Source organism: Papaver somniferum, chromosome 1 (assembly GCF_003573695.1).
Source record: "Papaver somniferum cultivar HN1 chromosome 1, ASM357369v1, whole genome shotgun sequence".
In the NCBI taxonomy this organism is placed as follows: Eukaryota; Viridiplantae; Streptophyta; class Magnoliopsida; order Ranunculales; family Papaveraceae; genus Papaver; species Papaver somniferum.
In genome coordinates this window covers 75233706-75248102 of record NC_039358.1, presented here as the reverse complement: position 1 = coordinate 75248102, position 14397 = coordinate 75233706, and positions in this window count along the sequence as shown.

Here is a 14397-nt window from a genome sequence, read left to right as displayed (position 1 = left end):
TTGATCATCGTCATGTCGTAATTGATCGTCTTCAAAGATATGCTTGAATATCTCATTGGATTTCAATACAAGAGCTCAGAGGCTATAATAAAACGCACCAATGGCGATTAGATTTGAAATGATTACACGACATGAAATAGCCATAAGAAGAGCAGTAACATAAAAATAAATTCTAAACCTACATAAATCACAAAGTGATTTTTATTGAAAGCAAGAAAAGTTAAATGTACAACTACAAACCCAAATTTACTTGGAAAATCCGATATATCAGATTCAATCCTAGTAAATCTAGGTTTGAAGAAGAAGAAGATTTTTACAAATCTAGCTCTGGATATTTTTATGGAAAAAACGGTTATTGAGAGGATTTTGGAGAGAGGAAGGTTGTGGTCAGTGTATATGATAAACTTATTATTCACCAAATAAGACCTTCACTTGGTAATTTCCACGAATACAACCAACATCTCCTTCTCATATGACATTATCGGAGATCTTGTCCTCATTTATTTATTGAAATAGGAAACCCCTCCCCCCCCTCCCCCCCCCCCCACCCCCCCCCCCCCCCCCTCTCCCCCCCCCCCCCCACCCCCCCCCCCGGCATCATAAACATCAGTAGACAACTCAAATGGCTTGGGGAAATCAGGTAAGACAAGGACCGGGATTGTAATAACAAACTCTCTCAGTTGTTCAAATACTGATTGAGATTTTTGTTAAACCATCGCTTGGTCGAACTCAAAAGTTTTGATATCTCAAGTTTGTTGTCAACGTTAGATGTACAAAACTATATCTTGATTTATAGTCTACTAAAGTCAAGTCTCGGACTAGGATTAGAGTATAGTAATTGAGTACTAGGAATCAGTAAATAACCCTCGGAGATTAAAGACTAGAGAAAAAACGAAGACATTTGCGAAAACTTCATCAACAAAGAGGTACGTGAAGACTGGCATATCCGATTTACTCACGACATTTAACCATTCTATGTTATGAGACTATGTCAAATTTGATTTTATTAAATTTAATATTGCAAAGAGAAATTTCGAGTTCAAGCTTGTCTTAGTTAAACTCTCCAAATATGATTCGAGCAATGGATATTCACAGATCTTTAACAAACTTAGTTAGAACAATTTATTGTTCACATGCTATTTTTATTTCAAGTTGATCATTGGAAATTTCCCAAACAACAGTATATACTGTCTATGGATATTGAGAATATTTCAAATTAAATACGAGAGAAATAAAACTGCTTGGTGCAAAGTTCACATATTCATATGTATGACCTAAGTCGGTGTTGTAGTAATTCGATTGCGGTAAATAAGGATTCGTTGATCGGACTTGTAAAGATTTAAAAATTAAGATATATACAGAATATATGTCACAAGATCAAGAGGAACCAGGACTCAGGATTCCAATGTGTTTCATATTCAAGTGGCTCAGAAAATAATCCTAGGCGATTATAGCTCAAAATAAAACAAGTATTAACTCTATCTTTGCCAAATTAGATTCCATAAAATATTACTTGTATATTATAAGCATGGCACATCAAGAATCCCTAGGACTAAGCATGTTCCATCAAACAAAATCACAAGTAATTAATTGAAATCATAAATCAATTAAAATCGGTGCAAAAAGTGAATTAAGAATTATTTAAATAACCACATGGCTGAAAAACAGCTTCCTCCATCATCCCAGTATTGGGGTTTAGCTACTCATAATAATCATGTTCTCAAAATACATACTTGATGCTCAAAATATGATTAAAAGAGTGAAAAATATAAAACAGTGAAACTACGACCCTCTATAAGCGTCCATAGAAGAACGATACCAGAGAACTGCAGTAAAAGAACGACACTCCGCTGTTGTTGATGCTGCTGAAAATAAGTCTGCCCTGGAGACTATGTTCTTCGTGTTCTTCGAGCTTTGTTAATGGCAGCAGCAGCAGCAGGTACAATTCCTGCAACTCCTCCTGTGCCTCTCTGCTGGCCTCCCAATCGACCCCTAACTCTTCATCCCCCTTCTCTGACATAAAAACAACTATTTATAGGCTTTAAATCCCCTTGAAACTCGATCAAACCCCTTGGAAATCTCCATTATTCTTTACGGGTTGTTTGAAGAATAATCTTCTTCTTGTTGCGTTACAGGATGTTTCTAGCTATTCTCTCGTCTCAAATATCTTCTAGGACTTTTACCCAACTGTTTTGATGTATATCCCACGCAAGATATCCCATAAATCTCTCAAACTAATCTCAAACCCTAAACAGAAACCGTGTGCACTGTCTTGACTTTGTGTGGATTTTCTGACTTATGCAGCCCAATTAGATGGGTCTAATCGCTTCTAACAGGTCCCTTATGTCTTGTAGATTCCGTGGGTACCAAATTTTCCCATTGAATCGCCTCCTAGGTCGCTCAAATACTTGATCCAAAACTGTTGACGCTGCTGCCTTTTTTTCCGCCAAAATCCAGTTTTGAAACTTTGAAGATGACCTCCCCCTATCCAGTTCTGGTGTCCCTTTAGTACATGCCCTGAAATGGGGTGCCCCTTAGTAATTAGGTTACCCCTTATCCAAAGTGAGAGTCTGTATAGTAATTTTCTCCCACGAGCGCAAAAACCACTTTTTAGCCAATTTCGCCGCAAAAGCTTATTTCTCCAAAAACATCTACAAAGACATAAAATAACCAAATAAGTACAAAATCGAGCACTAACAATATAAACAATTGGGACAAATTAGACACATAAATGCGTCTATCAAATACCCCCAAACTTATTATTTGCTAGTCCTCGAGCAAATCTAATCTAAAATAAAATGACTACACTTAGCACGTGCAGTAAGCCGTTAAACCACTAGGTGGCCCTAGTGGCGGAGTGTTGTCTCCGGGGGGTTTACCAGAGGTGTACCCACAAAACCTTAATACTCCAGAGCTTAGCTATCTACGCAGAACCTTGGAAGGCACTAAAGAATCTCCTTGGTTGGCATACTTATTGACTACAGGAAGAAGTACCCTGATGCGAAATTCCAATTGCTGTACACGAGTTTGCACTCAAGCATACTAAAATTCATATAAAGTGACAGAGCTCTACTCAGATAGTTGTACTATGGACATCATATTCGGAGTCTAAACTAATCACATGGATAGATCAAGAAGATGGATATAGAAAACATAGATGGTTTTGATGTTTACTAAGTGAACGACGTTTCCCATATCTGTATGAAGGCCTCCGCCAAAATGAACCTATCCTAATGGATTGAGATACTAGTCTGACTAATATCGACACACTGGCATATACAAGGGTACCAGTGGTCGACTTTATTGAATTTATTCCTTTTGGTCAAATGGTCTGGTCTCAATTTCTTTCTTTCTTTTTTTTTTTTTTTTACTTTTTGGTAACTACCATATTTTTTTCATCTTTTTTTTTTCATCTCTTTTTCTTTTTCAACTTTTTTTTTTTTCATGGTATCTCAATCACTCTAATTCACCCTAGCATTGGTAACAACTTGAATCGTGGGCCCCACCTATCACTTAGAGAAACATAGTTTAAAAACAAAATAAAATAAAAATAGAAGTGAAAAGGACTCAACGAGATATGGTGAAACTATCATGTTATTTCTAACACCTGAGCTCTGTGCTTTTATGAATAGACTCTTTAGATGTTTCCATCTAATCAGATTGGTTCCTCAAACTCCTACAATCAAAATGCTTCCATCCACTTAGATTAGTTAGTGCAATCCTCAATAGGCATAAATTTCTAAGCTCTGGAGTTTATTTATTCAACTAAAAAGTTTCTCCCATACCCCCAAACTTAAACCTAACATTGTCCTCAATGTTCTAAAGATGAAATTAAAAGCATGAACAAGGAGAAACTGTTACCATTTGAAATGAAAGAGTTACGGAAGGATATTACCTGGTTGCATGAGATTGGGTTACCTCCCAAGAAGTGCTAAGTTTAAAGTCTTCAGCCAGACTAAGAAAAGTAGTCAACTCGAACCGTATAACAGTAGCCGGAATAACTGTGGGTCTTTAACACCAAAAAGAGCTGACAAAAGGAAACTGCAGTGAACCAAGAAAATGTACAAGACTAGCATGCCCTTACCTAGTTTCCTGATTAAGATATCTATATCTAATTGTGGTTCAGGTTCAGGTTCTATAAAAGGGTCTAAATATATTTCTTTAGGCTGCAACTCCTCAAAATTGAGATCCGAATTATTAGGTCCTAGAGTCTGTAAGTACTTAAATAAGAACTTAGAAGCACAAAATAATAACCTAAATAATTGAGGATCCTCTAAGTCAATCAGGTTTGACTTACATAATTGACCACAGTGAGAGTAGTGGTCATTCTTAAGAAAATGTGTCGATTCTAATATCCTAAAGTAATTAGGTTTAGTCTCAGAACTTAATAATTGACACATTTGAAATTTATACGTTCCCACAATTGTTTGAAAAATATTTGGTGGGAAAACAAAGTCGATCTTAGTATCATAGCCTGGTCTAACCTCATCAACCAGAGGATGGGTTTCTAACAACTGAACTTCCTTATGGACATCACTAGGTTCAGGAAAACGAGTATGAAAGTAATCTTGTAAAATGGTTGAGGCATTGATGTCAAGTCCTAAGTGTGGGGACTTTCTGAGAGTTAAAGGTAAGGCACTAGGGAAGTGATAATCACCCCCAAACTTAGAGTTTTCAGTTTCTCTAGATAGACCTCTAATTTTTTTCTTGAATTTCCGTATCTTCAGAGTCCTTAAAATATTCAAGAGATTCTTCTAAGTTATTATCAGGTAGTGCATCTTTACTCATCTCTACGGGTCTATCTTCTTCTTCCAAGACTATTGTTTCTAAGTCGCTAGACTCTAAAACAGTATTTTCGAAATGAACCCGTTCCTCTAAACCACTATCGGCTTCGTAATCAAAAGGAAAAACTACATCGTCTAAAACGGTGGTATCCCTAATCAAATCCTCGTCCTTTTGAATAGGTGAATAATCATAAAAATTATTTGGATTTGAAGTAGAAATAATATAATCACTATAAAGCTCAATTGGATTACTAGATTCCTGATTACTATGCCTACATGTTTCAGATTCTTCATCACTACTATCCTCATCATCATAATAGTACGAAGATGATTGAACCTTATCTAAATAAGTAGTGTTACCAATTATAACCTCGTTATTTTGACTTGATTATGTGAAAAAGTATCTTCATTCTCAAGGGTATTATTGGATACACTATATTGGCAATTCAAGTTATTTCGAGCAATACTTTCGTTCGTCTCTAACTCAAGTCTACGTGTCGACTCAGCTATCCTCTCAAGGGTCTCTTCCAAAGAAAGTTCCCTTAGTGTAGGATCTAAGTTTTGAGTTAATCTATTGAGGATATCTTCTACAGATTCAGTTGTTGTTGCAGTTCTTTCGTCCATAACTACATTATTCACCTCATCTAATTTATACGTCGATTCAGCTAACTGACGTGATGACTTAGCTAAATTCCTGAGAGTCTCTTCTAGAGAAGGAATAGGAACTGAAGGATCATAATAAGGACTACTTTTCAAAAGTTTGATTGTATCCTCTAAAGACGAAGAACTAGTATTATAATCTTCTTGCTCGTATGACTGATGCGCGTGCGGATAGTAATTGGGCTCACCATGGTATGAACCATAACCTTGAAAAGGTTGGCGTCCCCAGTCACTATTCTCACTATGGTCATAATACTGATGATGTCCATATTCAAATTCAGGTCGATATTCATTGTATTGGCTTCTATCATACCAGTTCGACATTCTTAATTGCAGGGGAATTCTACGCAATCACAAACAAGTCCGACTCGACCAAATCAAACCTATAGAATCTAGCAAACAAAAAGCATGATGGCTCCACTTAGATTGTTTTCTAGACCAGCTTCTATTCCTTCGAAAAGGAATTCGTTACAATTTGAGCACACCCCTCTGGAATCAATCCGAGCTAATGTAAGTTGAATCGAGGCGAGGGAAGCTCAGTGGATCTTTGATACCCAAGGCCTCACCGCTATCACAAGGCGGCGCAGTCACGCATTCAACTCACAGAAACCATCATGAACTTTGAAATGTGCTTAAAGAGCAACCAATATTTTTCGAACGAGTTTCCTATTAAGCTCGTTACCCTATTGGTCTCGTTTTATTCAAAATTTTAGGCTTAGGTTCGCGTTTGGTTTCGTTTTCCTAAGGCGGGCAAGAAGGAAACGGTGATGAAATCCGAGTCCTTATCTTGATTTGGCCAGGCCTTGCCCTTTACTAGGAAATTAAAAACAGTCCAAATTCGTCCTCAATCAATGAATCACCTTAAGGAATACAGTAACTCGCTTACAGGAGATTCGCGAGTGTTTCGATGGACTTACATCCCGTACCAGACGGGGGATGAACCGTTGAAGTCGACTCGGGCCACGACTCCTATGTCATGTACGAACCCGAGGGGCCGAGACGATATCGTAATCGTCGTCCTTCCCTGCAAACAGTTTGTATTTAAGGATACCCTTCCATAGGGTTTAAAAATAAAAATAAAAATGTCCAAAAGTCCAGAATAAAGTCCAAATAAAAAGTCCAAAAATTACAAAAATTATGAAAAATAAAGCCTATTTACAAATTCTAAAAAAATATATAAAAGCTATATACAAAAAATAAAAATAAATAATAATAATAATAAAAAAAATTAAATCCTAAAAAAATTATGTCTTTTTTCTCTTCTCTTTTATCTTTTAGCTTTTAGCTTTAAGCTTTTTGTTCCCAAGTCCTTAGTATTCCACTTCGAACCTGTAAATCAAAGACACAAAAAGAAACGTAAAAAGGAACAAATAATAGTAAAAAATAAAATAAAATAATAAACCTAAAAACAAATCTATATACAAGTCCGCGTCGGCGGCGCCATTTTGTTGTAGTAATTCGATTGCGGTAAATAAGGATTCGTTGCTCGGACTTGTAAAGATTTAAAAATTAAGATATATACAGAATATATGTCACAAGATCAAGAGGAACCATGACTCAAGATTCCAATGTGTTTCATATTCAAGTGGCTCAGAAAATAATCCTAGGCGATTATAGCTCAAAATAAAACAAGTATTAACTCTATCTTTGCCAAATTAGATTCCATAAAATATTACTTGTATATTATAAGCATGGCGCATCAAGAATCCCTAGGACTAAGCATGTTCCATCAAACAAAATCACAAGTAATTAATTGAAATCATAAATCAATTAAAATCGGTGCAAAAAGTGAATTAAGAATTATTTAAATAACCACATGGCTGAAAAACAGCTTCCTCCATCATCCCAGTATTGGGGTTTAGCTACTCATAATAATCATGTTCTCAAAATACATACTTGATGCTCAAAATATGATTAAAAGAGTGAAAAATATAAAACAGTGAAACTACGACCCTCTATAAGCGTCCAGAGAAGAACGATACCAGAGAACTGCAGTAAAAGAACGAATCTCCGCTGCTGTTGATGCTGCTGAAAATAAGTCTGCCCTGGAGACTCTGTTCTTCGTGTTCTTCGAGCTTTGTTAATGGCAGCAGCAGTAGCAGGTACAATTCCTGCAACTCCTCCTGCGCCTCTCTGCTGGCCTCCCAATCGACCCCTAACTCTTCATCCCCCTTCTCTGACATAAAAAAAACTATTTATAGGCTTTAAATCCCCTTGAAACTCGATCAAACCCCTTGGAAATCTCCATTATTCTTTACGGGTTGTTTGAAGAATAATCTTCTTCTTGTTGCGTTACAGGCTGTTTCTAGCTATTCTCTCGTCTCAAATATCTTCTAGGACTTTTACCCAACTGTTTTGATGTATATCCCACGCAAGATATCCCATAAATCTCTCAAACTAATCTCAAACCCTAAACAGAAACCGTGTGCACTGTCTTGACTTTGTGTGGATTTTCTGACTTATGCAGCCCAATTAGATGGGTCTAATCGCTTCTAACAGGTCCCTTATGTCTTGTAGAGTCCGTGGGTACCAAATTTGCCCATTGAATCGCCTCCTAGGTCGCTCAAATCCTTGATCCAAAACTGTTGACGCTGCTGCCTTTTTTTCCGCCAAAATCCAGTTTTGAAACTTTGAAGATGACCTCCCCCTATCCAGTTCCGGTGTCCCTTTAGTACATGCCCTGAAATGGGGTGCCCCTTAGTAATTAGGTTACCCCTTATCCAAAGTGAGAGTCCGTATAGTAATTTTCTCCCACGAGCGCAAAAACCACTTTTTAGCCAATTTCGCCGCAAAAGCTTATTTCTCCAAAAACACCTACAAAGACATAAAATAACCAAACAAGTACAAAATCGAGCACTAACAATATAAACAACTGGGACAAATTAGACACATAAATGCGTCTATCAGTCGGTCTAAATTCCGCATACCGTAGAGGTTTACAAAGCCGATTTGCGAACCTTTTACATCTGAGTTATGGAATGGGGGTAGGTTTAAAAACACAGTTTGTAAACCCCCTAAACATGACTTCGCGAACTTCCAGTGATTTGGAAATCTATACAGTTTCAGTATTAGCAGAAGTTCACGAACTACTCTTTCAATTTTTCTACATCTCTCACAGACACTTCTAAGATACCTTTATCAACAAAATTACTTTGGTCGTATGGATCATTGTATAGTCTTGATTGTTTGATATGTGCTTGTAAGTTCAAAGGCATACTTGCCGCTATGAACTATCATTGTGCACGGTTCCAGAATCCTGGACCATAATGCATATTCTTCTGTGTAATTTCAAGGCAGACTTTTCACATGCTTACATTAATTCCTAATAAAAATTTCATTTAAACTAGGAAAGTGTTTGCTTGGATCTCAATCTATCTTAGCTTGAATTCAAAGTTACCTAGAGCCTTGAAAATATATAAATAGAAAGATAACTGCAACATGATTTCTTAATCCCTGACACTCTTGTGTCCTAGTTGCGAATCTAGAGTCGTCATGTATAACCTAGGTTCTTCATAAAAATGTATTCTAGGTTACGATTTTGAGGATTTCACTTAGGAATTCGTGAATCTCAGTCAGATCTTGTTTTACTAGTAATTCAAGTACAAGAATATTAGATCATGAACAAGACAAGATAGATAGAAATCACAAAGTTTTCTTCGTCTCAGACTCTGTGATTCCTCGAGATAGCTAGATATCTAAACTCTTCTTTGGTTAGTTTGGATTTTTCTTGAGAGGTGGTTAGTAATCTAGGATTCTCAGCTAACTGAGTGTAACTGTTGGTTCCGGATTCATGAGGTTTGCTGGACTTTGTCTACAACAAACAAATTTCCAATCCTAGATTGGAAAATCAAATATGCTTGTTTCTTAGAGGTAGATAGGTCACAAAAGTCTTCACTGAGGTTGAAGTAACTCTTAGGTTGTAAAGGACGTCAGCTAAGGGAACCTTGTGAGGTCCAAGAGACGTAAGGAATTCGTGAATCTCAGTCAGATCTTGTTTTACTAGTAATTCAAGTACAAGAATATTAGATCATGAACAAGACAAGATAGATAGAAATCACAAAGTTTTCTTCGTCTCAGACTCTGTGATTCCTCGAGATAGCTAGATATCTAAACTCTTCTTTGGTTAGTTTGGATTTTTCTTGAGAGGTGGTTAGTAATCTAGGATTCTCAGCTAACTGAGTGTAACTGTTGGTTCCGGATTCATGAGGTTTGCTGGACTTTGTCTACAACAAACAAATTTCCAATCCTAGATTGGAAAATCAAATATGCTTGTTTCTTAGAGGTAGATAGGTCACAAAAGTCTTCACTGAGGTTGAAGTAACTCTTAGGTTGTAAAGGACGACAGCTAAGGGAACCTTGTGAGGTCCAAGAGACGTAAGGAACACGATTGCAACTTAATTGCTTGGAGGGTTAATTCTGTCTCAAGTACATTCTAGTGCGAAGTATGATAGTAGTGTTTGTAGCGGTTTAATACAGTATGGTGTTCAAGATAGACGAGGTCCCGGGGTTTTTCTGCAGGTGTAGTTTTTCCCGTTAACAAAGTTTCTGGTGTGTCTTGTGTTTTTCCTTTTCCGTATTACTCCGTATATTGGTTATATTTATAATAGGAATAACACAAGTAGTGCGTGAATCAATCTAGATAGTTTAAGTCCTTATTATTTAATATAAAAAACAAGAACTATTCTCGTTGAATACATATATTGAAAGATAGATTACAAGTTTCATACTTGTTAAAATTCAGATCCTTCGAATACGACTAAATTGATCTTGGATATTTATTTTTGAGATCGTCCAAGAACTCTTGTACAAAATCAGAAGCACTGACCTTTGGTCTATACATATTGGTTGTGGAACAGAAAGAGAAAAACTTTATATACAATCTTCTTCAACGATCTCTGCTTTGACTTATTTGTGATTGTATTAGGTTTTTCCATATAGGTTGTCGAACGAAAAAGTTGGTGGTGTACTTGGTACCCTCTCCTTTTCACCTTTTCACTCTAATGGAAATTCTTCTTCTATAACAGTTCTGTCAAAAACTTGCACATTAAGTCATAATTTTTGATAAATTTCCAGTAATAGCCAGTAAGGCCCAAAAATCCTCTCAAATACCTTAAAGTTTTGGGAGTAGGCCCGTTCTTCTTGCACGCAATATTCTATCCATTAGCAGCAACACCTTCTCAAGTAATAATATGACATATTCAATTTAAGGTTTGATTATAACAACATTTGCAGAGTTTAAGATACAAGGAATGTTCCTAAAATATGGACAAGTAGTAGCTAAATAATGAAAACGAGTCTTCATATCACAGTTATAAACCAATATATGTCATTAAAAAAAAACTTCTCCAAAAATGGCTGGAGTACATTATTCTTAAGTGCTTGGAAACGGGTTGGTGCAATAGTGAGGCCATATAGCATAACTAAGAACTCATAATGTCTTTGATGAAATTTGAAGCTTGTTTATGCGTGTCAAGAGAAGTGACTCTAAGCTAGTGATATCTTGATCCTAATTCAATCTTGCAAAATACCCGAGAACCATTTAATTCATCTAGTAATTCATTTGAATAATTGATCTAGTAATGTATCTAGTAATTCTGTAATCCACGCAAAATCTCCATCTTACGTCCTTCTTATTTACTAATAGAATTAGTGAGGAGAATGGACTCTGGATAGGCCTTATAACTCCAAAGTCTAAAATTTCATGCAACAACTTCTCCACTACTTATTTTGGACATAAAGGAATTTTTTAGGGTCTTTGGTTTGGTGGTATAGACATACTTGGAGTGGAATATGGTGGTCATGGTTTCTGAAGGGTGGAACGGTAATAGGTTTCTTGAAGATAGAGGCTTGGTAAATTATGGTATGAATCAATTTGTGTTAGTGAAACTGATAGAAAATAAATGACCCGTGACTTCGTTTCTAAATTCAAATAATTTTGGCTAGGTCACCGGTCATAAGAGATATTATGGAAAATCATATATTCCTTTTAGTTCAATTTCATATAAGAAATAGTTAATATCTTAAAACAAAAATTCACAAGGATAATATCTCCCACCCAATCAACCCCTAACACTATGTCACAACCACCAATAACTATTAATCTCAAATCAAACTTAAACTTGTGCCCTTCCATGCCCCATTGGAATTGTGGACAGTTAACATTGCTCATCAACTTATTCTCATCTGCAACAGCTACTTAGAATGTGGCAATAAGCTCAATATAACAACTACTCAACCTAGCCACTTCAGGATCTAAAAACCTATGTGTGTTCCCAGTATCCACTAAAATAGTAAATACCTTCATGTTTTGTTCATGCTTGAATTTTGGTGATGTTATCATGAGAGATGTTTTCTGAGAGAACATGTACCATAATTTTCGATTCTTCTTCTACTATTTCTTGAATCAAAGATGAACGGGTGGAGATTCTTCTTCAGAAGTTAGTAACCCATCTTTGTCAGGAACCAATATGAATAATTATTGTCTAACACGTTCAAATCCAGGTTTAAAAACCTTATCATAATTGTAACACAAGACTTTTTCTTTCCTTGCTCTCATCTCATCATAGGATAACTTCTTAATGTGTTAACTTAAGACTAGTTACATGTTGTGCCATGGAGATGATGTACTTGACTTAAGGGGTGTCACCATGGCCCTATTTTTGTTAAGTATAAGCAATGGTGGTAGATTTTATGTAGATTTAATCTTCTTATAGTGTTATTATGCAATGCTTCGTGTATCCTGGTTAAGTAAATAGCCTGTCTCAAACATGTAGGTGAGAACATATGTGCATTTATTATTAAATCCTCGTTCATTTTACTGATGAAACTTGAAGTGAAATAATCTTCAGTCAAATGTTTGTTATATTTTTATCGTCAAATACTTTAACTTTTCAAAGAATTCATGATACTTCAACACAGTACCCACTTGACTCAATTATTGAACTCGTTCACAACATTATCATGGCCTAACTCCTAAGTCTGGCGCTTATGTCTTCGGAAAAATAATCCCAAATTATTAACTCCTTACTCTTCTGGTAATCTTGAAAACCAAATATCAGCCTTATTTTCCAAATAAAGTGATGCCCAATGCACCTTTTGCTTGTCATCCATATTATGTAATTGAAAATACTTTACATTTCTTCACCCAATATCTGGGGTATCCTATCAAATTTAGGGAAGTCAATTGTTGGTTTCTGTTGATTTGGAAACTTATTAGAAATTTATAAATATTACCCCAAAAACGGGTCTCATGTGGAAGATATACCATATGAAACTGAACCAAAACCTTGTTGAGATGAACCTCATTAGACATATTTTTTCCTTGTCATTCAGTCTTCCACCACCTTTATTTCTGTAGTTATAAAGCTTGTAATGCACTTGTATTAACACTAGAAATGATATATGATGAGATTTTAGCATGGGTATCATCAACCTACACTAAAGTGTTAAACATCTAATGATTGTCATTCAAATCCCTTTGACAAAAGGTAAAATTGACTTCTAAAAGAAAAAAGTTAACTTTCTGTGAAGCAAGTTGTTTTTGCTTCTGACTTCTGGTTCACATAAAATTATAATTTTTAATTATAGAAGTCATTTTGAAATTATATCACCAAACTAAATTCTTTCTTTTTAATTTTTTAGAAGTTAAAAAATAACTTTTCAAGGTGTATCTAAACAACCTATAAGAAAAGTTACCCTTTTACTTATATAATTATTTTTTATGCTAATTATTTGTTTATATATGTTGGTGCAATATTAAAGGATGAAAACAATGTTACTTTTGATTATTAAGTAATTTATTATCTTCTTAGTAGTGCAACATCGAAGAAACGGATGGAAAGACCATTCACAAAGGAGGAGATATGGAGCACTATGAAGTCTTGCGGCAACAATAAGTCACCAGGACCTGATGGCTACTCCATTGAGTTTTACAAGGTTGCTTGGCAAATTATTAATAATGATCTTATGGCAGTCATCCAATGAATTTCACTTGGAGGAGATTGAATTGCTCATTCATTTGCTTAATTCCCAAGAAGGAAAATTGTGCCACAACATTTTAGACTAATAAGTTTGGTCAACAACACATACAAAATCTTATCCAAAGCATTGACTTCTAAGTTCAAGACATTTCTTCCTAAACTTATTTCAGACCACCAAGGCGCATTCGTGAAAGAAAAACATATACATGATGATGTTCTTATTGCAAGTGAACTAATAGATGCTAGACTTAAGAGCAAAAATTCAGGAATCCTTTGTAATCTTGGTTTAGAAAAAGCATTCGACAATGTCAACTGACATTGTATTCTTGAAGACATTGGATTTGGGGATAAATGGAGGCAATGAATACAATGGCCATTATCATATGCATAATCCAGTGCTACTAAACGAAATTTCATCCTCCAAATTCAAACATTGTATTCTTGAAGACATTGGATTTGGGGATAAATGGAGGCAATGGATACAGTGGTCATTATCATCTGCATAATCTAGTGCTACTAAATGGAATTTCATCCTCCAAATTCAAACATTTCAAGGGTCTAGACAAGGTGATTCAATGTCTCCATTCATCTTCCTGCTAGTTGGTGAAATTCTTACAAAGTTGTTGAAGAAAGCGGAACAACTAAACATGATCTCAGGGTTTCAAGTGGGGGCCATTAGAATTTCACATTTGCAATTCGCTGATGATACTTTAATCTCTTAAATGCAAAAGAAGAGCATGTGGAAAATTTGTTAATGATATTGCAGGTGTATGAAGCAATCACTGGTCTCAAGGTCATTCTAGATAAGATCACCACGATAAGTATTGGGGCGGATCATAAAATACAAGACTTGGCTAGCATTCTACACTACAGAGTAAAGAAAGTACCCTTCAAGTACCTGAGATTTCCATTGGGAGCCAGTGCCAAACAAACTAGTGTGTGTATTGCATCATTGAAAAATTTAGAAAGAAGCC